Genomic DNA, 26,886 nt, shown 5'->3' with positions numbered 1-26,886 from the left:
TTCCAAAAACAAGCTTGAATTAGCAGAAATATATGAGATGAATTTCTTTTTTTTATATCGCACGCTTAGCCTTGGGGCTAATAGCGGTCTCGATCAACTAGAAGTTGAGAGAATTCGTTATCGATATTGTTTTTGGCACATTTTGTATGTGTAGGATAAGTATAACGATACACCGTGCCCCAGTGCTGAGTCGAGAAAATTTCCAGCTCGAAAAGATCCTCGACTCGATCGGGAATCGAACCCGATATCAGACGAAGATGAGATGAATTTCTACAATTCCTGAATTTCAACTTTATGTATTTTCGTCTGTTTTCACTGCGTTGAAGAAAATCAAAAGTTGCCGAATCAGTTTCTGATAATACGAAAAAATCATACTGAAATAGTTAAATTATTCCGACATAATTGACATAAATCGACAGCACTGCAGTGGTTACCTAAGTAACCAATTTTGCACGTAAATAAGTACAGCGAATATCTAGATAATCTATTACGATGGGCTGCGGCTACGATCATTCATGATAATGTGATTCATTCATGAATAATTGAGCAGCGATGTAACTTTTGAAATGCATATGGAAGCATTGTGAAAAATGGTTTGTTTTACAAAATTCAGAATAAATCTAGCTAACCTTACAAAATATACAATGCTGGGCGATTCCATAAGAGCACGTAAGCGTATTCTGTTTACTTGTTCAATGATTTCGTGAAAATTTGGTATACGAAATGACCACGTAAAAGCACAAACTTGGACACGACCATCGTATATGTTGCTCAAAGTTGGTAGAGAATTATTCATCTACTGTCATTTTGGAAAAATCCCAAATTTGGTGTCGATTGGAATATCCCCCCCCCCTTTGTGGGACTCCCCTGTTTATTGCAAAGTCACACTTTTTTTGTTCAAAATCTCTTTTCTTACAATTCATAAACGTAAGATGTCCGAAGAATACTGATAGATGATTTTTGAAGAAAATAAACCAAGAAATCCAGAAAAAATATAACTTTTGACCGGAAGGGTTGCCAGATAAATTATTTTTGTATTTTAAAACTAAATCTACATTTTTCGGCAAATGCAGCCGTTTTTATTTCAAATTTGTTAATTTTATCGTGATCCTTGGAAAATTACACATAAGAAAGATCTATCATCCCGAAGTAATATGAGACAATCTCGAGATATAACATTTTTACGAAAAAAGTTGTAATCTTCGCAATTAATTTTTTTTTACAGTTGATAGACTAAGACACCCGGAAAATAGTGATAAATAAATTTTGAAGAAAATAAACCAAAGAATCCAGAAAAAATATAATTTTTGACCTTGAGTGTTGCCATATAGTTGATTTTTTGTATTTTAAAACTAAATTTGCATTTTTCGGCTAATGCAGCTAATTTCATTTTAAATTTGATGGTTTTATCGTGTTTCTTGGAAAATTTTACGTAAGAAACACTTATCACCCCGTGGTAAAATGAGCCGATCTCGAGATATAGCATTTTTACGAAAATTGTTTGAATTTCGTAATTAATTTTTCGTAAAAATGTTATATGTTGAGATTGGCTCATATTACCATGGGGTGGAAGGCACTTCTTACGTGAAATTTCCCGAGAAATACGATGAAACCAACATATTTAAAATAAAATTAGCTGCATTGGCCGAAAAATGCAAATTTAATTTTTAAATCCGACCAATTCTGGAATACTGTAGCATTGTATGGAATCCCTATATTGTAACACATGAAGAAGGCATTGAATCTGTCCGAAAACAATTTCTTTTGTACGCGCTTCGTAAACTAAATTGGACAGCATTTCCCTTTCCTTCATATGAAGCACGCTGCATGCTTATAGACATACAAGCACTTATAGAACGCCGCGAACTTTCAATGCTTTATTTTATCAATGACATTATTTCTCAACGCGTGCAATCTTCTAAATAATTATCGCAACTAAATTTTTATGCACCCAGTCGTCAATCAAGAAATCGTAAAATATTTACGGAAAACTCTCACAGAGCTAACTACTCAAAACATGGCCCAATAAATCGTATGATGCGTCACTATAATCAGCACTGCGAAAATATCGATATCACTATGGGCAGAAATCAAATAAAAAAACGACTAACTACTGGATATAATGTATAGAATATAAGAAAACATTGTATTATTATAACTGTCGTCTACATTTGCTTGACGAAAATAAATAAATAAAAAATACAAAAATTATCTATCTTGCGACACCCCTGTCAAAAACAATATTTTTTTCTGGATTTCTTGGTTTGTTTTCTTCAAAATTCACCTATCACTATTTTTCGGGTGTCCTACGTCTATAAATTTTAAAATAAAATAATTACGAAATTTACAACTATTTTCGTAAATATGTTATATCTCGAAATTGGCTCATATTGCCTCATATATAGTTGTTTCTTATGTGAAATTTTCCAATAAACACGATGAAGTTACCAAATTTAAAATAAAAATGGCTGCATTTGGCGAAAAATGTAAATTTAGTTTTCAAATACAAAAATAATTTATCTGGTAACACTTCCAGTCAAAAATTTTATTTGTTTTCGAGTCCTTGGTTTATTTTCTTCAAAAATCATCTATCATTTTTCGGACATCTTACGTCTATGAAGTGTAAGAAAAAGAAAAAAGCGATTTTGAACAAAAAATGCGCGACTTTCCAATAAACAGGTGGGTCCCACAGAGGGGGGGGGGGGGTATTTCAATCGACACCAAATTTGGGATATTTTCAAAATAACAGTAGATGAATAATTATCCCAACTTTGAGCAAAACCTGTGACGGTCGTGTCCAAGTGGCATATACACTTCGTTTGGGATGACCCATCTGTAATTATGTTTTTCGATATGTTTCGTGAATGTTTCTGATACTGACTAATGAAAACGATTAATGAGCAGGAAACAAATCACTTGACTCAGTTCGACCAAAATTATTGTAAGTTTGTATTCAAGTAGTGTTCATTGGATGTAATTTTGAATTAAATCCCCTAGATCAGTTTCCCTTGAAAAAGACGCGAACAAAGGGTCGAAACGTCGGGACGAATTAAAGAACTACACTTCTGATTAAAATCTCCACAGTCGACCTCTGAACGAACTGTTTACTGTTCACATGAAAAAAGCATAATTTTTAGTATATTTTGACGTAGAACTACGTCTTTTAATGAGTTGCATTGCAGAGGTGTGATATAAAAAGCTAGAACCAGAAACGAAATTTGTCTAGTCTGAAATGATTATAACTCTGTTGGTGGTCAACAGAGTTTCTTGGCTCACGCAGAAATCGATTATATAATTAGCTTCGTGTCCACTTCCTAAATCGTCAAAAATCGGCCGCATACGCCTGTTGTTGTTTATTTAAGTTTCGCTTGAATGAGAAAGTTTAGCAACATTTTTGCTGTTTTTAAATATGCTCTAAAAATTTTACACCAATCATCATTCCGGGGTGACTTTGATCACTTCATTGTTTTGATGAATTTGGTGTAACACTTTGCTACTTTCACTAAATTGAACAGCCTTAAACGGCTTAAACGAGTTTATAAATATGGAAAGCAATTTGGGGGCCATTCACATTCTACGTGAACAGTTTATAATGGCGAATGTACAAGATTCATACAAAATTTTTAGAATATATATGAATTGTTATCCACTGAGAGAGAAGGTGGTCTAAAATCATCAAAAACTAGTCCACGAGGAATATGACTTATGAAATTGGCCAAATTCGCATGTTACTTCACGTCTTGGGTTTTTGTTAGGATGAAATATGTAATACGCTGTGGAGAATATTGGGACTCAACATTGCCTTTGAGGAAAAACTTGCAAAAATAACAATAAAATGCATTGTTATAATATTTGTCCATCTTATGAACTAATCAGGGAACAAAATAAAAAAACTTTACGCATTGCAACTTGTTGTTTTGAATCTGCTTGAACTGATTGTTTGCATGCAACAAAAATCGCCAAAAATACACTTTATTTTCAATTAATATTTTAGCATGAAAAACACTCCTTAAATAGCAGGAAATGCATGAGTAGTAGCAATGCGAACATATATCCACGCATTCAGTGAAGATTACGACAAGTCCCAAGCACTACGAGCGCTTTTTTACCACATTTTCAAAAAAGAGGTACAGTGATCAAAGTCACCCCGGTGATCAAAGTCCCCCCAAGTTTACGGTACTTGCATTACGCTGAACGTAACACTAAATCTCATGGGTTGTGGTATTATTTTATCAAAACACTCCAATTTTGAGAAGAATAGACACCATTGAAAACAATGCGTCGAACACCGATTGATTGCCGCGTGAATTAAAAGTTGTGTGAGTCATGAGATGAGAATTAGAAACTCGATGTCTCCTATTTTCATTAAGAAGAGGAAATTGAAATGGACGAAACGTATTATAAAACTTTTTTATGGTGAAATTCAATGCTGATACCTTTTACTAAAATTAGCCGAAGTTCTTTCTTAACAATGTTCAGGACTCTTAACTAAAGTGTATTATGCAAAATAACGTGATAAAAAATTTCAAACCCTTCTCTATTAAGGTATTAAGGTTCTTTCAAAAGTTCATAAATCTGGTGATTAAATGAGAATAATTATTTATACAACGGAAAGATTGAAAGTAGGGTTGGTCATGGTATCCAAATCAATTGCTAACAAACTCCTAAGTTAAACTGTTGAAAGCACAGGAGACCTTGTTGAAAGTTTAAAAACCTCGAAGAGAAAACGAGATTATTGATTCTTTTGATGTTACAGCGCTGTTTTTTAGCGTACCACTGAGAGAAGTCATAAACCTTTCGGAAGGCTGGCTTCTATCGAAACGATGTGATATTATTTTGGCAAATTAAAGTACGCAGTTACTTGAAGTTAACTTGAGACTCAGGATGGAAAATAGCTGTTTTAGAAAATGGAAATCGAATTTTTTTTTTCGAATTATCATTTAAGCCAATTTTGATACACAGAAACGAGTTCAACATATACAATCTTTAAAAACACTCACCCTGAAAGTAGACAATCTGAAGAGGCACGGATCATCGGCTCGCATATTGTTCTGTCTAAACCAGGCTCATTTCTAGATATAAAATTTGCTCCATTTGTCTACCTATTCCAGGAATGCTAGAAGGTATTTTTTTCAGAAACGTTGTCTCTATTTTAAAATGGTCTCGTCTTCACCTAAATGATTTTTTTTCCATTTCTTGTGGAGTTTAGTAGAAAACTAGTATCCCTGTATGAAGGGACAGTTCAACATTGTTGTTTCCAGCTTTTTTATTGTCTTTTTCCGTACAACACAATCCTGAAATTTACAATCCTTTATCACGAACCAATTTTTTTTTAAATATTAGTCTGCATTTCTTCTTCATAAATTTTGTTTATTGTGTCTTTTTGGTTCCTTTTTGGTCTCATTTTTGCTGGAATTTGGTCTCTATTGTTTGGGATTGTCGACTGCAATCTTTTGATTTTGACCAGATGTGCGATGGAGTTTTCTCCAAACAGCGCGTGTAACTTGTGGTTCAAGCATCAATATCATTCTCCACTTTCCTCTTGTATTCTACTGTAAATAGTCCATAGCACCTTCCTTTCGAAAACTCCAAGAGCGTTCAAGTTATCTGACAGCAGAGTAGTCGTCTCAGTCCCGTAGAGGACCACTAATTAAGTTAGTATAGGGGTCTAATTAGGGTTTTGTATGATTTCAATTTCGTTTAGCTGCGCACTCTATTCGGTCTCTGAGTCTCACAAAGTGCGAAGTAGGCACGATTCCCACATTGGATGCGTTTCTCGATCCCTTCGCTGGTGTTCCTGTCGGGGATAACCAGCAACTCCAAATATACGAACTTGTCAACCACCTCAAGCTCGTTTGATTACTTTGTTTTCGACGCATTGAGGAGCAGTCACATTTTACCAGACTTTTCTAGTCTAGGAATCCACCTATAGTGGATGTGGTCAGCAGATGAGTTTTTTAATAAATTGCAATTATTGGTTACGAGAAAAACCTTCTCTAACCGAGGGGTAACACCCAAATTTTCTGCCCCGGGTGTCACCCAGTCACGCTACGCTACTGTTTACGGATATCCGCATCTGCATCCGTTAATGCGGGACATCCACATGTAAATTGACATCTGCATCCGCATCCGCATCTGTATCATATATAAGGAAATATCATGCGGATATTGTAAAACCAAAGCTTCGGAAATTTTGTAATAGAATTAAAATTCAGAAAATCACTCTCAAAGTCTTTCACGCAAATTTAAATATCCGCATTGCGTTCATTTTAATTGCATTTTGTCCAAATCGGGATATCAATTTCTGTATCCGCATCATCTTATCTCAATCTTCTGCTTAACTCAAAGAACTCGAAAGTGTCTTTGAGACACGCACATAACATGTCACTCGATTCCCATTCTCGCTCATCCGGGTAGATTTCCAAGTTTTTGTGCATGATCTGCTCTGGATTGTTTCGATTCACTGTATCGTACGCTGTCTGAAAATCGATTAAGATATGATGTGCGAGTTCATTATACTTATTATTGTAGGATCTGTCGGAGTAAGAAAAATTTATTCAGGTAGCACGTATTACACTGTGCTACGTACCTTCTGGTTGACGTTGATAGACGTTGAATAGAATTTGGGAGAGTATTTAAGACTAGGCCGCGTTGCTGTATTTCATCTTGTCGTCCTTCTTGTAGACGACTCTCTCCATCCACTCTTCGGGTAGTTTTTCCTCTTCCCGAATCTTGTAGATGACCTAGTACAGAGTGTTCTGGCAAGTGCTTCACTACCATGTTTGTAAAGCTCACCCAGCAAGCTGTCTTTACCAGTGATTTTGTTGTTTTTCAGCCTCCGAATCTCCTGCTGGATTCGCTGGAGGTCGGAAACCGGTGTCCGGTCGTCCACTTCAATTCAGATTACCTGTGTCGCCATTCAAATGTTAATTAAAGTATTGCTTCCGGCGACACATAACCTCTGCAGGATGGGTTAAGCTTCTGGTAAAACTTCATCGGATCATGGGCACTAAACAGCTCTTCGTAATTGGCGCTTCACACGTCTCCAAATCATAGTCACCATGTTTTGTGTCCGGTTAAACTTGACCAAGTTCTCTTTCACCCGTACACAAACGATTTTTCTTGCTGCTTCAAAATTTCGCAAGAAATTAATTGTTCCGTAATTTTTAATGGCTCACGAGTTGGCCTTCACGAAACTAAATTTATTGTTCAGTATGACCACGATATATAACAGCGAAAATTGATGATTGAAAAGCATGTATTCTATCCGATAGCGATTCGATTATGATTGATTCTACACCTTAATCCCAAACTTTTTTTTACTCCCTAGCTTCTGATTATTGCGTAAAAGAGATCAACTGATCTTGTTGGAGAGATTGATAACAGGCAATGTTTCTAATTTAGCCTAGCTTGGAGTTATCGTTTTTGATTGTAAGATTTTGGTATAAAATAACTTAAATCCAATGCTGCAACATTTATAAGTATTTGAGATAGCTTTATAATCGGCTTTATCATGACGCTTCATAATGATTTCGGAACAAGAGCGGTGTACGGCCTTCACGTCGACTTTTCGAATGAACCTCTTGATTCTACTAATAATCGATTGTTTTCAGTTCTTCGATCTCCAGTTATTTTTGTGTGCCATGAAACTCAAAATCCAGAAGAATTCTCCGACTGGGCGACACTAAAGCAAATTCGTTGGGTTGCTTCTAGTGTCTAGTGAACTAATTGGACTTGAACCATGATTTAGACATGAAGATCGAAGCCCTTTCTTGTCCATTACTCTGACTGGTCTTCCACTATCTTCCCCGCGAATTATAGTTGAGGTTTGCTGGACATTATCCACAGTCAAAACTGGAAGATTTCACGTTTAAAAACAATTTATCGTGGACTTTTTGCCGAGATTTTAGCAGTGCGCTTGCACAATACGCCAATTTGCACAGAACATGTATTAACAGAACAAAACTACTGTGATCGCCAGCGGTTCGATCACACGACTTTCCATTTTACCCAGCACGATAGAGCCGGTACCAAGGTCGTTTGCTGTGGCGTCGCTCTGATGGTACTTGGCCCTACGGCCACTTATTTTCCGTATGTTCCATCCTTTTCGACAAAGTTCCTGTAGCGCTACGATACCAAAGTGACGGCTCGAGCTGGTCCAATACGATTCTGTCACTACCTAGGATTTTCAGCAATCTACAGTGCCAAGTACCGAGTTCGCAATCCAAAAATTCAAAAAATTTTATCCGTATTATTTTCTTAATAGCTCATAGCAGCTAAATTTTCACAGCGGTTGCGATAGCAAACAGATATTGTTTTGTTTTAAACGTATTTTGATGTGTACTTATGTTATACTTTCGGCTGAGCAGTCACAAAAAATTTTTAGAACGTCTTATTTTATATATCTTATTTTATATTATTTTATATATTGGATATGTATATCTACCACTCGTACACGCAAAAGTTGGATGGTGTAAAACCAGTACAAAATTGTTCGTTTTTAGCGCAATTGTTGATGTGATTTGAAACCAGTACAATGATTGTGTGTTGGGCATAACGCAATTAATGCTCTATCGTTTTTTCAATGTATTTGGCAGCCCCAAACTACTACACTAAAACAATTTCAACTGGTATCAAGCAGCATTGCAAAGCGAGCGAAAAGCAAAACCGTTCTCCTTCTTTCTGCTTGAGAACGAGACATATGCTACATTTCTCTCTTCTGCACACACGCTTTCAAGATACTCTTTCTTCTTCATGCATTACCCTGAGTAGCAGCAAGCACGCACCGACAGCATGAGTGAGACTAACAACACTGGTATCAAGTATGTACTGCACTGGTGTCTCGCTCATTTCGTAAAGCGACGTGACATCGCCTTGCGCGTCGCCATCCGAACCGAAAGAGAAGCGAAAAAGCAACCTGCAAATTGTATGTGATGTGTCTAGTCTCGTTGCACGTACATGGAAATCATACGAGCGAGAGAGAAATTTCTCCATCGCCTGTAAAAAAAGCGCGTGCATAGGATGACAAATAATAATTATTCGTAATTTACAAGTGTTGCCATAAAAAATCGGCAACGCTTTTGTGGCTTTGAGGAATGGAGGGTTTTGCTAGTTTTGCGGTGAAGCTAGCGTTGATTACAAAATGTTGTGAACAGAATTTTGTTTCGTTTTTTCTGCAAATCATGCAATGGTTATTTTTAATGACCAAATCCATCGAGATAAATCGATCGAGTATTATAAATCTAGTGAGTTCACAAGTTGTTGTTCACTGCTTGCACTGCTCCATGAGTAGCAGTCACTAATACACTCGACGTTGCGTTATGGATTTCACACATTTATTGTGCGATTTCTGTGCAACATTTGTGCGAATCGGGAAGATACAATGATTGTACAAGACCTCAACTTTTGCGTGTAGAAAATTTTCTTAACCTTCAAATAAAACTAATCAAATTGCTCCAAATGGTAAAGTCCACTTAAACAACCAATTTATGGAAGAATATCCAAGAATCTTTAAAGTTGAATAACTCTGAGTAGATCAACTTTAGGATATATGCGTATAGAAGTTTTTTTATCAAGTGTAGCCCCCTAAAAATATTCCCAATAAGGAACCAATCATTCTGTATCATTCCTGTATAGACTCATCATTGCGATCAGAAATACTGGTCATTTGCAATATCGCCCGGGTTTTTTGCTGTATTCCGCACTTCAATTATTTGCAATATCACTGTCGAGAATTCGTTGCTTGACTATTCTAATTTGTGATTGTGGGTATAATTACCGTTCCTTTGTTACGTTTACTACTCCAAGCTTTGTTGCCTCCAGCCATTATTAATCCATTATGGACCAGGTTTTCGACATATCCAACAGCGTTTTTTTTAATGAAATAAAAATATTTCGTTTAGTAGTGCAGAGAATTTTGGGTACATAAAAAAAATATTCTAAATACCCCGCCCTAACTATTCCGTAGAGACGAGAGAATCTCACGCAAATGTGTTCATAAACAAAACTTTTCACCCGTGTTTATAAATCTGAAAAAAATAATCGAAATATTCTTGTAGTTAGTAGATGTCATTATTTTTGTACCATTTATCAATATTCTACGAGCATTATTAAGCGCGCGAATAGTGGAATATCAACGTTAGTTAATTTAATATTATTAAACATTTTCTATTATTTTCAAACTGTTTTTGGATCCAATTTATTTCCTGTTTATTTTGTTTGTTCTGTAAACAACTGCTCCAACGGACAGAAAGGAAGGGGATTTCTTTATTGCATCGTGGCGAGTGATGAGGAATGTATTCAATACAGTAACTAGCGACAAAATGTTTCTATGAGCTGTTGAAAAAATCACTGTGTGAACGGTTCCGATTCCAATTAATGCGACTAAGCCAAGCACTGCCACAATACGAGCAGAGGCACAAGAAAGTGATTCTAATGCATGACAACGCTCGGTCTCACACTGCCAAAGTCGGAAAAAAACTTACATAGAAATGTTTTAAAAGCAAAGTTCTACCTCACCCGCCGTTTTACTTAGGTATTGCACCGTACGATCATTACTTGTGTCATTTGATGGCACTTTTGACCAGTAACTTTTTTTAAATGAACTTGCATTTTTATTAGAACAAACAGCAAGAACTGCTTAATTTTTTGGAAGATTTCCAAATTTCTGACATTCAACATGATGATAACACTGGTCGACAGAAGTGAGAAAATGCTGCTCTAAAGCTCAAAATAGTTGCCCTGGAAAGGCTGTAGCTTTTTATCCAATACTGAGTAGTTTGGCGCCTCTAGTCAATTGTAAAAATGCGTCAACTTACGTCAAAGTGTCGGATAGTAATTGCTCACCGGGTTTGTCGCTTCAACGTTATTTTTAAGAGAACACTCATTTAAGTCTCTGAAAAAATGTTTGTGGCTAGGGGCACCCAAAATTCACAAGAATGGTTACCTCAGAAACGAAGAAGTAATATCGTTAAGAGCAATATGACAAAATTTCACACCACTGTACAACGTAATTCGTAACGTAAAACATTAGGAGCATTTGCAGAATTTCGGATTTATATGTAAGAAGAAGAAGATTAATGTTCTATTTATTCAGTTTTCGCCCTGTCAGGTTCAGTTTTTTTCGTTTTGCTAACATAAACAATATCTGCAATTTTTTTTACTATATTTCTAAGAGCGTTCTGTTTGTGCTTGCATTTTATGGAAAGGATAACCTTATAAATTGCATAATATAAAAGCACACGCTTAGTTTTTTCTTAATTTTCCAAAACAAAAACGAATTTGATCTAGTTTTAAAGAGACCGCGGGGAGCATAGTCCGCTTTGACTATCGACTGATCGTGAATTCGACTTTTAGTGGAATCCGGTCATTCGATGTTGAAGCACTTTACCATGGGTTCATTTTCAGGTTCTCTTTTACCTTTTCTTTCACGCTGAACTTTACAACAATCCTCTTGACAGATTTACTCTCTTATAATAAAATTGCCCCGTTAAAACTGCTTTAGGGATTTATAATTGGTATAATACTTGGCAGAGTAAGCGTCAAAGTAAGATTAAAGCAAGCACGGATTGCTAATAATATAAATACGGAATAAAGACAATAATTACAATAGACGTAGATCGTGAAGAGTAGAACTCCTAAGGCCGGCTATGAGAGATTTTAAATTGACCCAGTCTCAGTTTAATTTGAGTTTTAATCAAGAATTGAATTTCGCTTCAATTTTCTTATAGTTTGTTTGAATTCTGCTTGAAACTACAAAATTCTCTTTTTTTTATTAAATTTTATTTTTCCATAGTGAATTAAGCAAAAGCATGACAAAATTTTGTCAAAATTTAAACTAATATACTGATTTAATTCTCTTCAACTCTGTGACCTTTCATCCTGGCAGAAACGATACAATTTCGCTACACCCCCGTGTGTGTCCACTGCTTTTAGCACTGGTCTGACACGGTTGGAATGTCAATTTTTCAGATGTTGAACACAAACCCGGAGTCCATCGTGTGTTGTTCTGTGCTCGGAGCCTTCGGGGAAGCTTGCCGGCCAAGTGTGAATGGGACAAGCTATTTTTGCGTGCGTGTCCGGTTGATGCTCTGTGTTAACCACTGCAGCTAGTGATTCTCGTGGTGGTGATGGAAGGGGACAGCAACGGGAAGAATGATGCCCGAATCCCAGAGTTGCTGCATTGTTGCTAGTGACGTCCGACTACAAATAGCATGTGAGCCAAATCGAATTAGTGCTCTGATGAGAACTCAGATTAAACTTGTTACGTGGAATGTCCTGCGGATTTCCATCGAAACTCAGTTAAATTTTTTTTTGTGCGGTTCGCTCGCTCCCTGCGTCACTAAAGATGGCTGCAATTTATTTCATTTCGTGCTGACCCTGAGCGGAAAAAACTTTTGCCCTTATTTGAAACCGGCTGCCTACACCGAAATCACCCACATTAATCTTCCGTAGTATTTCACGTTCGCACCGAGCTTCCCTCCGGGGGGAAAAATGTTAAATATTCGGTATTTATTTTGGACACTGCTTAGCTTTAGAATAAGCTGCTTTATTTAAATCAAAGCTTAAAGCAACTGCTCTCAGCTGTACATAATTCGTTCGATTTATCTTTTGTCCATTTTCAAGATGAAAATTTTAATCCCTATCGATTGGACGATATTCTGCGATAAAATAACATTTTTCACATCAGCGACTAACAAATCGATAAAATGTTTTTTAACCCCGACAAAATCAAAGAAGAGTTATTCATCTACAGTGTACTCAATCTACTCGAAGGGAAGGGTTTCATCTGCTTTCAACACCGGGGGCGAATCAAATAAAATATGTATACGTTGTAGAAACTGGAAGGAAAATAATCTCGATGAATACCAATGACTCCGAGAGTAATTTCTTTACGTCTCGATGTAATATTCGTTTTACTGTGAGTTGCCGTCCTCGTTCTGGTTCACCGGTGCTGCAAACTATTCTTGCCGAAAGTGACCGGGTGAACAGGAGCAATCGCTGCTTTTAGTTTACATTTTGCTCGAATGTTTATCGATAATTTATTAGCCGTCCGTCGAACGAAGATTTCAATTCGTTTTTCCACCCCCAGAATTGGCTTTGCCAAACGAAGATATATACATTTTGCTGGATATCTACACGCCATCCATTTTGTAGTGAAGCACCATTCGTCTTACTCGTCTGCTAAACCTACCCCTTACTCTTCCCACGGCCCAGCGTTTCGTCGTTCAAGGATTGTCAAGTTTCGGAGCGCATTTGATTGGGGCCACTGATGCCACGCCCGGTCGGGACCCCTTTTTATTTACTGTAGCGTGAGGCAATTTAAGCTGAAGTGCCCATTTCGGAAAGCAAGTCACATTTTATCGTTGCTTTGTGCACCTCATTTTTCTTCCAAATCCGAATCGCGACAAGCTGTAGGACGTAAAACGGGCACACGAGTCGATTTACTCCGCCATGTTCGTGACGAAAGCTCACAAACGGAGGATTTGTTTTCACCCCAAATCGGAGAAATACATGAGATGCCAGCGAAAAATGATGACAATCAGAAATCTGGAAGCTAAAATCGGAATCAGGAATCAAAAATCTGAAACATTGAGCTTAGAGCGTCCGAAAAAATGCACCGTGAACAACCTTCAAAAACTCGAATTTTCTCCATCAATCATAAGTTACAAATTACCTATTTTGAGGTCAATCTATCTCCTTGAGACGATCAGCATCTTCACCAGCAGCGGCTAGAAAACTTGTTCTAGAGAACCAGTCACGTGTTTCTCATCCATCCAGCTTGCGTGTTGGCGTGCAAAATGAAGCCAGTGAGTGACTGTTAGTCATACATTTTCGATTCACTTCCGCATCTTAAAAAAAACACAGAAAACAAAACACGCTAGTTTATGGTGCACTTTTCCATCACCATGATGCTTCACCGATCAATGAAACGAACTCTGCTGGCAAAGTGACTTCTGCAGTTCTGAGCAGGTGAATTGATTTCTGTTTACTTCTGAGCCCACAATGACAGACGTTTGATAGAAAAAAATGCAAAATCATCCAATAAACCCGTTTCATTTAGCCGGGTTTGACCGGATTTTCCCTCACTTTTATCCACAGTGTGAACGCCTTCCTAAAGACTACAAAATTTCGCCACTTGATTTCAGCAAGCGGAACAAAGTGTTTTCGGACCAAAAGGTTCCTGGCTCGACCTGCACACAGCTGATGATCGGCAATGGCTCTCGAGCTTTGCGAAAGTCGAACACAACACAGCACAGTCGGGCTAGGCAACTGCAGACCCAAGCTAAGCGACATCGGAAGGAGGATTTTTATATCGGAGTTGATAAATAGAAAACTGCTCTGAATGCATGATTAATGATCGTCAATTGAGGTTGTTGTCGGAAGCCGGTGAGTTCTGTCGACCGGCATCCCGGGGAAGTGAACAATTTGATGAACTTTTTCCTTGCCGTTTTTTTTTTCTGTACAGTTTGCATTTTTCCTCACTTCGTGAGGGTGAGGGTAAACTAGGACCGACGGTTTGCTGCTTTTGCTGAAGTTGTTCAATTACGGCGAATGAATTGGCTTTGTTTTCCCATCCTTTGGGAGCATTTTCCGGATGGTACCGGGAACGATTTGTTCCCTTACCGGTTCAGACTCGTTGCTAGCAGTTAAAATTAGTGGTGGCGGGAACAGAACAGCAAGCTTGTCGTGTGTTAGGGTTTAGGGAAGTAGATGAACTGCATTTGTGAAAAATGTAGGTGTTGCCATCGTCATGAGCTGAGTGTTATATTTTATTTATCATTCGCTGGCTTATGTGAGGTTTCACTTTGACAACAATAGGGTTTTTATTAAATTCGGTTTCATATTCAAAACAATGTTGTCAATTGTACCACAAACTTTCATAAACACTAATATTGAAGAATGTGCCCCGAGTCGCCCCTATTAATGTTGACGATAAGCTCTAAAAAGCATCCAAACAAAGAACGAACAAGAATCATGTAAGTCACAGACACATCAACCACAGACAACTAACTAGACTCTTACCAATTGTTAATAAGTTTAAGAATCAAAACAGCCACTAATCGCTCATGAATACCCACAGTTTCCCTTGAAGATGTCACTGATCAGTAACGAAACCTCGGACAGTAAAAAACCAGATCTTTCAACTTATTCAAGAATACTCAGCCGAAATTACAACCAACCATCGTAAAATTCCCAACAGTCGAACTCTCATAAACAATCTTAACGTTTTACTTTAATTTATCTTCAGATTCAGAATTAATCTTCAAAATCAGATCAGAAAAACAGAATAGGGATGACTTTCCTGGAATCTAAATGAGATCGAATCCATTTGGTGATGTTATTTCTTAAAAGGATTGCAGGTGTAACTACACAAAAAAAATTCCTTGTTATTTTCATAAGCTGCAATCAATTTCTCTTTTTTTCACAATGTTTTTCTGCTACTTAAGCACCGACTGTTTTTATTTTCATGAAAACAGCGGCTGATTGCAAGAGGAAGAAACGGTATAGAAATCCTGTCTACGGCATATGAGAATCGTGTGAACATTATTTTGGCTAAGACGAGAATGCTAATGGACATTTGGAGTCGCTACATCTCCCCCCTTTCAAAGAGAGTAAGTCATCCGCAAGAGACGGCTTGCATCGGTTTGCTGATGACCTGTTAATGCAATACGTGATTTACAAACGTAAATTTCTCCATTTTTTCAGGTTATTCTTTTTTAGTGACGGCCTCATTGATTTCTCCTTTCATGCCTATTCATATGGGTCATTCCATACGAAGTGACCATGGAAAAGAATAAACTTGGACACGACCATCACGGATTTGGCTCAAAGCTGGGGGAATTATTCATCTAGGTACACTATGAAAAAATCCCAATTTTGGAGTCGATTGGAATACCCCCCGCTCTGTGGGACCCCCATCTTTGTGACTAAGTCAGGCAATTTTTGTTCAAAACTCCGTTTTTCTTTTTCTTACAATTCATAGATGTAGGACGTTCGCAAAATACTGATAGATGATTTTTAAAGAAAATAAACCAAGGAATCCAAAAAAAATATGATTTTTGACTGGAAGTGTTGCCAGATAGATTATTTTTCTATTTTAAAACTAAATTTGCATTTCTCGGCAAATGTGGTAATATGAGCCAATCTCGAGATATAGCATTTTTACGAAAAACTTATTACGAAATTTAAAACCATTTGTGTAAAAATTCTATATCTCTAGATTGGCTCATATTACCACGAGATGATAAGTGTTTCTTATGTAAAATTTTCCGAGAAACACGATGAAACCTTCAAATTTAAAATAAACTCAGCTACATTTGCCGAGAAATGCAAATTAAATTTTAAAATAGAAAAATAATCTATCTGGCAACACTTCCGGTCAAAAATAATATTTTTTCTGGATTCCTTGGTTTATTTTCTTCAAAATTCACTCATCACTATTTTTCGGGTGACTTACGGCTATAAACTATAGAATAAATTAATTACGAAAATTACAACTATTTTCGTAAAAATGTTATATCTCGAGAGTGGCTCATATTACCTCGGGATGATAGTTGTTTCTTATGTGAAATTTTCTAAGGCACACGATAAAATTATCAAATTTAAAATAAAAATGGCTGCATTTGCCGAAAAATGTAGATTTAGTTTTCAAATACAAAAATAATCTATCTGGCAACACTTCCAGTCAAAAAATATATTTTGTTTGGATTCCTTGGTTTATTTTCTTTAAAAATCATCTATCAGTATTTTGCGGACGTCCTACATCTATGAATTGTAAGAAAATGAAAAACGGAATTTTGAACAAAAATTGCCTGACTTTGTCACAAAGATGGGGGTCCCACAGAGCGGGGGGTATTTCAATCGACACCAAAATAGGGATTTTTTCATAGTGAACCTAGATGAATAATTCCCCCAGCTCCGTGCCAAATCCGTGATGGTCGTGTCCAAGTTTATTCTTTTCCATGGTCACTTCGTATGGAATGACCCATATTTAATAAAAAAAAATTCTATTGTTTCATAATATTTTTGAAGTTTTTTTCAACCGGGATTATCTAAGGAGGCGTTTTCACCCCAAATTATAGGATTACATTAGATGCTACTGAAATATGAAGACAATTGCCAACGCGAATGTAAATATGAAAATCTGGAATCGGAAATCTGCAACCAGAAAACTGAAAATTAAAAACTGAACCTAATATATATATTACCCTCTGGACTCTACTTCCGAATGAAATTAAAACAATTGGAACAACGAAAAGATTCCGTTTTGTATGTGAAAGCTGCCTAAATGAAAGGCATTAGCATGAGTTGTTGGATTGTTGAATGATGGACAGGGTAACATGTATAGTGATATTTTTTTGTTCAAGTAATAAAGTTTAATTAAAAGTATATTGAGTAGAATGTGGTGTGAACAGCAAAATTGCGCTTGTAGAAATTTAAAAGGGTTAACCCTTACTCTACATGTATAAATTGAAGAATAAACAAGAATACTGAACACTTATATCGGAATCTGAAGTCTGTAATCGAAATTCTTAAAACTAAAAGATCTAATATCTGAAATTAGAGTTTGTAAAAACGTTTCATACTATATGTTTCTACAAACCTGCCGTGAACTATAATTTAAAAAAAAATTGAGCTGCACGTCCCATTTTCAATTTACGAATGGTCATCCCTCTCGGTAGTACCTAACCTTTTTCGATTCGCCTGTCCAACCATCTTCTTCTTTGCGATATGTAGTAATGTTCTATGTGACATCCCTTTCCAAAAACGTCTTTATTGACACGATCGCCTCCGCCTTTTTGGTAAAACTGCTTTTCAGGGCTAATCCTACTAAGTAAGTGTAAATTTTTTTTTGAGTTATTTTCTTCAAAATCCTTTATGGATTATTAGGTGCGCAACTAAGTTATCATTTTTTTCCATTAAAAATGCAACATTGTTTTGTTGAAATAGTTATCCATAAATCATTCAAATTATAGCTCATCGCTAGCTAAAACTTTGCTCCATCTTTCGAGCAGAGCTCAAATATCATTACGATAGAAGGGTTCGTTTTTTAGGTTATCCACGAATGCCTATTTTCGATATCTTTATATGACTAGAATCGCTGATCAGCCAGACCATGTGCCATCTAACAAAAAAAGTAATAATTGAACGGCGTAATATTTCGGGATTCTGGAGGGTGAGGTAGGATTTCCTATTCGAGCGTTCTCGTGAAAGTTTTAATGACTTTGGTAGTATGAGGCCGAGCGTTGTCATGTAATGGAATCACTTTTTCGTACCTCTACACGTATTGTGACCATTTTTTGCGCAGTGCTTGTCTTATTCGCATCAATTAAAGTCAATACCGTTTCCCATATATGACTTAGTTCGGTTCCAATAGCTCTTAATAAATAACACCAACCTTGTCCCACCAAATATATAACATAACCTACGCAGCGTGTATATTAGGCCGAGCAAACGACGTTAAACCCATTCCAGGCATTCCCCATGACTTTCTGTTCTTTGGGTTGCTGCAATGCATCAATTTTTGAACCCTTCCCTTTATGCCGCTGGAACAGTTGTTCGCGAAAAACGACGCTCAACGTCTCTCAAAGAACATAATCACTTGGTAATGGTTTAGCGGGTAGCTACTTGTGCCAAAGCAAGCTGTTCCTGCGTTTTGCATGAATCCTCATTCCAATTCCTTCGCGCGGACAGTCGTCAATATGGAGATTACCGTCTTTCAAGCGATGGAACCAATTACGGCACATTGTTTTACTTAGTGCAGTATTTCCGTAAACTTTTATCTGGAATGAGAATAGTAACACTTTCTGTAAATGACGATTGTTTGGCACAAAATCAAACATTTTCACACAGTGAGTGTAGGATTAAGTCCGTCTACGTCGGTACGTTTGTTGACTGTGGATGTGTCGTTGTAAATCCATATCATCTCGAGCAAGCTCAGAGATGATTTTCTATGTGTGAACTCCAATATTTTGGTTTCGGTTAGGTTGAACCGATGACACTCGCCGTTACAGTGGGAGATCTTAATCAGATTGATAGCCTTGCCAGTATAACTTTTGTCACAGTTGCTGCAAGGTATTCTGTATACGACAGTATGTATAAGTAATGCGACGGCGGTCGAAATAGACCTCGAATATGCAAATATTTATGGAACTTCACACGTGTGCCTGTTCTCTACAGAATCTTCAAGGTTGCATTTTGATATTTAACAAACAAACCACACATCATTTTGATTTAGTCCGGTTATAGATAATGAGAACAATAACTTCTGTAATTCCTTCAAGCAAACCACACACATTTGTGCGTGGCCCCAAAAGCCTCCCTCAGTATTTAACCCTCTACTGATTGCGTAACCTCAATAGCATTATATTGCCTGTTGGTGTAAATTATGGTCTATTTCTGACACTTAAAATCATTCCGATTGGTATATGTTCTTTTAAGACTGTTTGAGGGAGCTGCGTAGCCGCAAGGTTACAGAGTCCGCTTTGTCAAGCGGATGGTCGTGGGTTCGAATCTTAATAGAATCAGGCCATTCGATGTCAAAAAGGACTTTAAGTATGAGTTTATTCTCAGGCTCCCCACCACTTACCCTTCCTTTACGCTGAATTCTATAATACCTTTGCGTGACTTCCTCTTTACAAAAAATAAGTACCTTTTATCAATAAAACTGGCCAGAAGGACGCACGACGAAACTTCTCCAGGGAATTATAATTGGCGATATTTGGCAGGAGGAAGGAGGCTCGGTATAAAAGAACAGTGTGTAAAACGAGGGGAAGTACATTACACACAAGCACTGATCAAAAATAATAATAAGCATGCCACTTCTCAATAGCGGTATTGCTAAAAACAGAAGTGCGGGATACAGCAGACACCCGGGCGTATCTCACAATAGATCAACGATTCTGGTCGCAGTGAGGAAGTTCATACAGGAAAAAAAGGTTCAAAGATGATTCTCTATGTGCGAAGTTCAATATTTTGGTTTCGGTAAGGTTGAACCGATGACACTCGCCGATACAGTGGGAGTTGAGTGCTGTTTTCTCTCTGAGGGTACGTATTGCAGGATCGGTGTGTGGAAATCCTGAGTTCAACAGCTAATCGAGTTTGTTTATGTTGCTCTGGTGGTTAGAAAGTCTGCTCTTAAGCAGAATAATAGCCTTGCCAATATAACTTTTGTCACAGTTGCTGCAAGGTATTCTGCATACGACAGTATGTTTAAGTAATGCGGGAACGGGGTCTCGACGGCGGTTGAAGTAGACCTCGAACATGCAAATATTTATAGAACTTCACACGTGTGCCTGTTTGTTACAGAATCTTCACTGTTGCATTTTGATATTTACTAGACAAACCACACATCATTTTGAATTAGTCCGGTTCTAGATAATGAGAATAATAACTTTTGTAATTCCTTCATGCAAACCACACACATTTGTGCGTGGCCCCAAAAGCCTTCCTCAGTATAATATTTCACACTCCACTGATTGCGTAACCTCAATAGCATTATATTGCCTGTTGGTCTAAATCGGTCTTAAATGAGGATATTTGAATAACTTCGTGCTTTATTGAAATAAACTTCGCTCATCTGTGCGCGGCCCTAACAGCATTCTTACTGTCTCTTGGTCTAAGCCGGTACCAAATAAATTGTGCTTCTCTAGTGAGCCGGTTGAACATAGAGTAAACCGAAAATAGCTAATGGGCTGTCCACATTCCACGTGGACACAAAAATCGCCCCCCTCGTGGACAACCGTGGACATTGACCAAAGCCCCTTCTTCTCTCTTTGTCCATGTGGACATTTTTCTTACAAAGGATAGTTGAAAAATGTTTATTTTTGTGGTTTATTGAGTAATTATAATGTAGCCCTAAATGAAATTAATCCCATCAAAATTCAGTTAAAGAGGCAACAAAAACGAAAAAGGGTAGAGCAAAGTTTAATTCGAAATACATGAAAACTGCTGTAAATGTAGCTTGAAACATCTGGAAACACTTTATTCAAATAAAAAAGATGAATTCTAAATTCAGTTCAAAATGGTTGAAAAACGTCTTCAGAAGGCTAGAAAAAGTCAACAATGGAAATGATGGTTTAAAATGCTCCAATTAACCAGAAGAGATTAAAATAAAATATATTAACCAGAAAGTGGTGAAAAATGCTGAAAAATTCTTCATTCAAAAAAGGAATAAAGCCAACTAGATATTCTTAATAGCTAACTCTAAGGCTTAAAAACACTCACTGAAATCAAAAAAGTTAAATTTTGCCAAACGGTTCAAGAACGCTTATAAATGAAAGAAAAGGACGCAGCAGTAATTGATTCTGAATTTAGCTAAAACTGGATTTAGAGACAGAAGTGATTCTGAATGCCTCAAAGATTTTAAATAAAGTTTACGAAAAATGATTTAAAATCAACTGTTGTAAAATTTTGAAAGTACATCTGCTAATGAAAGAAAACGCAAAAAAAATTATTTCTCCCGAAAATCACTTGACATGTCTAGAGAAAAATTAAAAAGGAAGCTGAATTTGTTACAAATACAGCTGACGACGACTCCGAATTTAGAACAGCTGTAGAATTTTTATTGCAGGCCAATATATTTTTTGGCAGATTTTCGTTTTGTTGAGAAATTATCGTGTCCACGTGGACACTGGCGTTACCTTCTCCCCCTGCCGTGGACATTTGCGTACCCCCTACCCCCCTCTAAGTTGTCCACGTGGAATGTGGAATGGCCCCTAAACACAGACGGGTAGGCGTTATATGTATGATCGCATCGCTTATACAAGAGAATCTCTCCCCTACTAACATAAGTATCCTTTCTGTGACATTTGTAGAAATGCAGAAGTTAGCCCGGTCTCCAAACAGGTAAAGGTCACACTCACATTGCTTTCCTATTCCTACCTGACTACAAGGACGTGGCCGGCCCCGTTATTGATTCTTAAAAAATTGAGTCACTAAAACTTGTACAATGAGAATGAGCAGCAACCATTGATATGTAATCAGTTAAGCTAAGATAAGCTAAGCTTTATGTCTCAGCTTGGTTCATCACCTCCTAGATATGTCAAAAACGATCAGCACTTAATTTTGGCGCCATCGATTGACAAATAGCGAGGAACTTAGTTGTACACTTTCAATTATATGCCAGTTTTCTCCTGACATATATATTGAAAACTGAATACTGCGTTTGTGGATGAGAGTCATGAGAATATTATTTTCATCGAAGCTTTCAAATGAGAGGTGCGGTTCAGATTCAACTCTTTCTTATCTGTTCACACGTCGCGTAATTTGTGGAAGAAGCATAAAACAGAGTGGTTTATTGTAGAGAAATATTTGTTCTTTCGCGAAATGTCCTTCTCCATGGTTCGTACTTTTCATTTTTCATTCTATTGGATGCTTGGGGTTCTATTTTCACGGTGAATTTTTAGCATACATCGAATCAATAAATCAGTCAGTCTAAGTTAATTTTTATGCCACAAGTTTGTCGATTTTAATTCGTGAAACTGATCTGAACTGATTTTTCGTTTATTTCAAAATAAATCTCTTATAGGAACTGGCAGCAGGGCCCCTTAGAATTTGTACGCGTTTCGGCTCTACGTAAAGTTCGGGTAGAAAAAAACTGTTTTTCAGCGAAGAATATTAGTGTAACTAGTGAGAGTTCTACGTTTGGCTTCTGCTACTACTTGGAATAGTGAAAGGAGGATTCAGCGAATGGTTCTGATTGAGATGGGTATCATTCAATTTTCAGTATTTGGTTTGTTGTGTTGTCGCACTTGATGTTTAGATTGGGCGCTAAAAGTGCTGGAAGTACCAAAGAGCGCTTGAAGCGCCATCTGTATACGTATAGGAAAGCAAAGCAGTAGAGCTGCTCGTTAAGAAATATTGACCTGTATATTTTCCAAATTCAATATAAAACAGATATAAATTTACGGATACTGGAAATTGTCTGCATGTTTGACTATTGATTGTACGCGTTAAAATATTGAACGGATGAATGTTCCATAACTGTGTGTTGATCAGTGACGCTTAAAAAATGAAATAGAATTTTTAAACCTAGCAATTTCACGATATTTCTTTGATGGACGTTTGCTTGTGTGTGCAAATCTGATGTTATCGATGCTGTTTTTTTTCTTCGTTCGATTGCTTGGTTCAATTGTTCGACAGCACGACAACGCCAACACACATGTTGGCGTTGTTCGAGTGGTTTTCGGTGAATAAGATATCTATACATATAAAAAGGCAGTTCTGTCTGTCTGTCTGTCTGTCTATCTGCCTGTCTGTTCCATAAAGGCTTGGAAACTACTGAACCGATTGGCGTGAAATTTTGTATATAGGGGTTTCAGGGGCCGAGAAAGGTGACATACACAGTAAAAAAAATTTACATTATTTTAAATGCACATAAATGGAGCATTGGAAACCATGTAATATTTCGTGTGGCATTATATTCACATGCAATGTGAATGAATATATTGTGAATTTGCATTCATATTTATATTCAAAGCTATAAGTTTATATCAATTAACGTACAAATTTACATGGTTAAAAACGATTCTGTATTGTGCATTATTAACGGTGTGAAATTCTATATGTTTTTCACATTATGTGTTAGAAACCGTTATGCGCTTTCATTTGTATTAGTTGTAAACTTCATTTTTTGGTACTGTGTAGATAATTCGAGACCCCTCCCTCTTCTGGAAGGGAGGGATCCCATACAAATGAAACACAAATTCATGCACATCTCGAAAACAAACCAAGCAAAGGGAACCAAATTTGGCAGGTGGATGTTTTTAGGGACAACAAATCTATCCATAATGGTTTGACACCCTTCACTCTTCTAGAAAGGAGGGGTTCCATACAAATGAAACACAAATTCATGCACTTCTTGAAAACTAGCCAAGCAAATGGAACCAAATTTGGCAGGTGGATGTTGTTAGGTGTGAAAAAATATATCCATAATAGTTTGACACCCCTCCCTCTACTAAAAAGGAGGGGTTCCATACAAATGACACACAAATTCATGCACATCTCGAAAACTAACAAAGTAAATGAAACCAAATTGGGCAGGTGGATGTTTTTAGGGGTATCAAATATATCCATAACAAATTGACGCCCCTCCCCCTCTTAAAAGGGAGGGGTCCCATACAAAAGAAACACAAATTTCGTACAGCTCGAGAACCAATCCACCAAAGAGAACCAAATTTGGCATGTAAATGTTTTTAGAGGTAACAAATATGTTCATAATATTTCGACACCCTTCCTGAATGAGAAATGAAATACAAGATGGCGACTTACGGTTTCTGGATAATAGCCGAAAATGACCTATTACCACCCAATATGAGTGTTTCTTTAACCAAAATGACGCTCAGAGACCAGAAATTGTCTCCAAATACAATTTTGAAATCCAAGATGGCGACTTCCGCTCTCTGAAAAACAGCCAAAAATGGCCGGTTTTCATCCAATATGAGATGCTTCGACACCAGAATGATCGACAGAATCGACCACAGACACCATTTTGAATTCTAAGATGGTGACTTCCGGTTTCTGGAAAACAGCCGAATATCACTAAATAATATCTATTATGGGTGTTTCTTGAACCAGAATGACGCTCAGGGGCCTGACATTGTCTCCAAATGCCATTTCAAAATCCAGGATGGTGACTTCTGGTTTCTGAAAAAAAGCCTAAAGTGACCAATTACCACCCAATATGACCGTTTCTTTAACCAGAATGATGCATAAATCTAAAAATTGACCTCAGACACCATTTTGAATTGTAAGATGGCAACTTCTGGAAAACAGCCGAATACTACTACATATGGATATTTCCGTAATCGAAATGATGTGTAGACGCCAAGCATTGACCCTGAATACCATCTTGAATTCGAAGATGACCACTTTCAGTTTTTGAAAAACAACGAAAATAACTGAATACCACCCAATATGAGTATTTCCGGAGAGGTGATGTACTAAAGGCAGAAAACGAGGATGTTGTCATTCCGATAAAATCAATAATTTCAAACGATATAAACAAATCGCAAGAAATCAATTAATTTGGAATGTTGAAAATTATTAAATTAAACACAAAAATAGGCGGAACGAAGTTTGCCGGGTCAGCTAGTATCATATACAATACGTTGACTGCTTGTTTCCATGTCTCTGGTACGTGGTTTATTCGTGTCGGTAGAGAACCTAGTATATGAATAATTTTTCCTCTTAGTACCCCGGGGGGGGGGGGGGTCTAGAAACGTAGCAACAAAATTTTTTTTTTTGTTTTTATTTGGTGTTGAACAGTGTCCTGGGGTTGCCAGCTATGCAGATTGATCAATAAAAACACTACGATCTTAAATGCAATCTGATGACTTTTGTTGGGCTCGTTTTATAATTAGTTTGCCTTTTGAAAAATGAGCTATAAATGCATGGTCGGTTACAGACATTTCATTTAGTTCTATGCTTTTATTTTATGACTTTCCTAGCTTTTGGACAATTGTAATACACATAAACAAATTTTATTTAATTATACTGTAACCGTTTTGGTCGGGCTGCTGATAATCCACGACAACTAAATTTTGATTGCGATTGTTTTGGCATTTTGTTAATAAACTTAGCACTTTGTTTTGTTTGATATGCATATTTGCATTTTTCCTAGTTTTTGGGCTTTGGAGGCATGAAATTTTGCCAGCTTTTATATTCAGTAGGTATCTTAGTTTATTTATAAGAGAGAACCGGTGCAAAACACCGTTTTTCTGCGCGTCTGCGTCGGTAGAAGGAAATAGTGCTGCCGTGCATAACGCTCCGGTTTCAACGCGTCTTCGGCTCGGATTAGTTAAGCACATCTAAGCGTTTTCAGAGTGTAGTGACTTCCTGATGTGTCTTAAGATATTTATTCATGTCTCACGTTGACCGTTTAGTCGGAGACTGCCCGTTCGTCGGTTTTATTCAATCACGTTGCAAACCGGAATAGGTTTCGTCTGGTCGATAAATATAGAGATTAATTTAATAACTACGCGATGTAAATCTTATAAAGGACCGCCTTTGCCGAAGTGCGCTTGCGGTCTTGAAGCTATTCAGGATTATTAGTCACTTATATAAATACTTAGATGGTTCGGGTTGTTTATGATTTTCGCGCGCGTCATTCACATAGGATCGCGGTGTTTGACAAGAAAAATATTCTCGTAATGAGCGAGCACCGCGCGCAGCGGAGTTCGATTCCGTCAAATATCGTGAAGACATCATATCACAAACCTTTCTTTCTGCCGCAGTAGTAAGGATTCAGAAATAAACTCTTTTTCGGGCTGTCCGTTTAGCCGGAGATTGTTCACCAATTACTTTGATATAAACGTGTCGCCAATCGGAGTAAGTTTCGTTTGGTTTATGAATATCTTGTATAATCTAATGGCTACGCAAAGTATACCTTTGAAAGAGCCGCGTTTATCGAAGTGCGTTTCTGCGTTTCTGATGCTCGGGATTGGCCTTCTTATGGTTTATTGGTTTAAATAAGATTCACATCGTGTGGTAGTATATGCGTGGCTCCAATAACATTATATTGTAAAAATCCGTCAATTTTGTGCTCCATTGAAATAAACCATGCACACCTGTGCGCGGCCCCAAAGGCATTGGTAATGTCTCTTGGTCTAAACCGGTACCATATATAAAAAAGCTAGTTGTGTTTCTCTAGTCAGCCGGCTGATTATAGAATAAACCGAAAATAAATAGAGACGGATAGGAGTTATATGTATGATCGCATCACTTATCAAAGTGAATCCTGATCCAACGAGCCCTCCCCTACTAACAAAAACCTCCTTCCTGTGACCTTTGTGAAGATGCAGAGGTAAACACGGTCTCCAAATAGCAAGGGTCACACTAACATCCCTTACCTCTTCCCACCTGATTGCAAGGACGTGGCCGGCG

At 37.3% G+C, this 26,886-nt stretch overlaps 1 protein-coding gene across 2 annotated transcripts in view; it reads left to right on the top strand.

The window, feature by feature from the left end:
* LOC129729406 (lachesin) overlaps positions 1-26,886 on the top strand; it is a 533,943-nt gene that overhangs the window by 60,523 nt on the left and 446,534 nt on the right. The window lies entirely within an intron of this gene.

This window comes from Wyeomyia smithii, chromosome 3, assembly GCF_029784165.1.
Source record: "Wyeomyia smithii strain HCP4-BCI-WySm-NY-G18 chromosome 3, ASM2978416v1, whole genome shotgun sequence".
Taxonomy (NCBI): domain Eukaryota; kingdom Metazoa; phylum Arthropoda; class Insecta; order Diptera; family Culicidae; genus Wyeomyia; species Wyeomyia smithii.
This window is presented reverse-complemented; position numbering and strand designations above follow the sequence as displayed.